Below are 2,868 nucleotides of genomic sequence, written 5' to 3' on the forward strand. Positions count from 1 at the left end.
GCCCAAACAGGTCCTACTTTGCTAGCATATCAGTAAACCATTTTTTCTAATGTTGTGGTGCACTAGAGTTCTCTACCTAGTCTGCCTTCTACTGGGTTTCTTAATGAAATGGATCCTGATGAACTGTTTGGGCTCTAGAAAGAACAACAAGTATAGTGCACCTGAGCTGCCTTGAAAATGTTCTTCTAGGACCAATAACTCAAGCAATGTTATATTAATGCTGGAAAATATGTCTTCAGAATGAACTTATTATTACCATTGCAAAATATGCATTTGCCTTGAAGCAACAATTTGAAATACTAATGTTATATCAGTGTCATGACAGTGTATGAAATTAGGAACTAGAATGAATCATTTCACAACCTTCTAACATCACACAAAGCTACCCTATAAATTCAGAAAATGATTTCTTCAATATAAGGCTTGACCTTTTTCTAATTAATAAACTTCTCTCGATAGGTCTAGCCCCTGACAATTTACTAGAAATGAGCTTGAGCAGAGCAAAAAATATGGTTAGTCAACGACTTATAGACATCGAATTGCAGAATGAGAGGACCCTTCTTCCAAGTCCATATAGATTACTAAAGACTGGGGGGAATTCTTTTAGGCTTCTTATCTTACGTCCATTACTTTTACTAAATTTCAATGGGCTTTTTCAAGTGCTCCTTTTAATGCCTTTCCATCAAGTTTGCTCAGCGGAAGATTCCAGCATTTACATTTGAGTCTAGGTTGTAACTCTGATGTTGAGACAATTACCCATACTTTATTGTATTGTAAATTTTATCAGGATGTCAGAAATAGGCTGATTTTGCCCTCGTTGACCAGAGTTTTTAGACATTCAAATTATTTTATTAATTATTTACTTATTAATTATTTACTTTACATTTCCTACACAGTGGCAAAGTTTTGTTACACTGCCAATAGAGTGCGGAGAGCTCTGGGTAGCGTAACAAAATTGTAATTCTAGCTCTGTTCTGATCAATGCCTGGGAGAAGGAGACTGTTGTCACTGGGTGGAATTGCACTCCCTGGAAGGTGCTCGGCTCCAGAGTCCATTAGAGGAAGTTGGGGAGTGCAGTTGTGTCCCGATAGCCTTACTGCAATCCTCCCGCTCTGATGTTCTAATAGGGGACAAGAGTAGGGTTCCCTTAAACTCCAATGTCGGTGACGGGGGTTTCTTATGGCTCTAGAGTTCCTTTGACGTTGAGCTGTCCTTTGACGTCGGGGAGGCATGACATAGAGGGGGCCGATCCTGGTCCATGGTCATGGGTGAAGCAGATTTCTCAACCTCCTTAGACTTAGAAGTTGAAGATGACTATCGCCCGACTTCTTTTCTGTCAAAGTCTTGGTCTCCAATTTCTTCTTCTTCTTTGAAGAAGAGGTTGTAGAGGAAGACCTTTTAGGAGAACCTTCAAGGAACGGCCATAAGGACTGTTCATACAAGTGGGCATTTAGCTTTAGGGCCCTATCCTGCCTAGCTCTTTGGGTGAGCAAACTGCAGTGCTTGCAGGATGCCACTATATGCCCCTCTCCTAGGCAGTAAATGCACTCACTGTGCTCGTCGATCTGAGACATTTTCATCCCACAGGATGAACACTTTTTGAAAAGTGCCATCTCGTTCTCCATGAGAAGAAAAGGAGAAGAAAAAGAGTTTTTGGATACTCACCGTGAAGGCTCCTTCTGCTCTGAGGTACGGAGGGCATCTTCAGAGTGGGTGTTTTCCTTCCCTTGCTTTGGGAGGCAGGAACAAACTTCAACTTCCTGTCTCCTTAGGGGAAACACTCCCTCCTCCTCAGTTCTAATACTTTCTGAGCAATGATCTTTAACATTAGACAGGAAGGAAGAATAAAAAACATAACAACAAATCACCCAGCCCTTCAAAAGGAACCGCGGTTGTTGTTCCATTGGTTCCTTTTGTAATCTTGTCTATAGTGGAGGAGGGTTTGAAAGGAATGTAAGGGGACATTGCCAGAGAACCCCTTGTGATCCTTATGTAGGCTTTTAGGTAAGGACTTCTTTTTGTCCTTGCCCTCAACCAAGATAACTCTCCAACTTCTCACCAAAGAGTTTCTTCCCTTGGTAGGGGAAACCCATTAGTACTGACTTGGATCTATGATCCGCTTGCCAGGGACGGAGCCACAGTGCCCTTCTGGCTGCTGAGTTTGTGGCCCTAGCTCGAGTCACAAAGGACATAGAGTCCAAGGTGGAGTCTGCGAGAAAGGTCACCACCCTCAGGATTCTAGATGTGCCCTCTAGGGCATTCTTATTATCCTCTGGTATGAGTTGGATTAATTTTCTTGTCCACACCATTGTGGCTCTGGACACCAAGGCAGAAGTAATGGATGAGCTAATCGCTAAAGCTGAGGCCTCATGAGATTTCTTACAGGCCAGATCTGCCTTTCTATCCACCTGATCCTTTATCATCCCTGCACCTTCCTCAGTGACTAAATCGAAAGAATGGAGTGCTGTCCACTAGGGGAACCTTGAGCAGATCAGTGGTGTTACTAACCAAAGTGTAAAACTTCTTTGTGGTCAGGGGGAACTGTTTACTAGCCATTGGTTTGTCCCATTCAGCCTTTAGCAGGGAAATAAAATAATCTGATACCGGCATTTCTCTGGTTGGACCGTCATGCATGTGAAAAAACTCTACTGAGCCCTTCTTTTTCTCTGAAGGCTGAGCCTCAGAGTCATCCGATTGGTCGAGGGCCACAAGAGTCATAGTCAGGAGGAACTGGAAGTCCTCTGCATTAAAAAGCCTGGTCTGCTTGGGCTGCATAACAATGTCCTCTCCATCTGAGGAGAATTCCCCCTCCTCCTTGCCTGATTCCTCGTCACCTGAGGAAATGGGAGAGGAGCTGCGCTCCATTGG

This window comes from Euleptes europaea, chromosome 4 (assembly GCF_029931775.1).
Source record: "Euleptes europaea isolate rEulEur1 chromosome 4, rEulEur1.hap1, whole genome shotgun sequence".
Taxonomy (NCBI): domain Eukaryota; kingdom Metazoa; phylum Chordata; class Lepidosauria; order Squamata; family Sphaerodactylidae; genus Euleptes; species Euleptes europaea.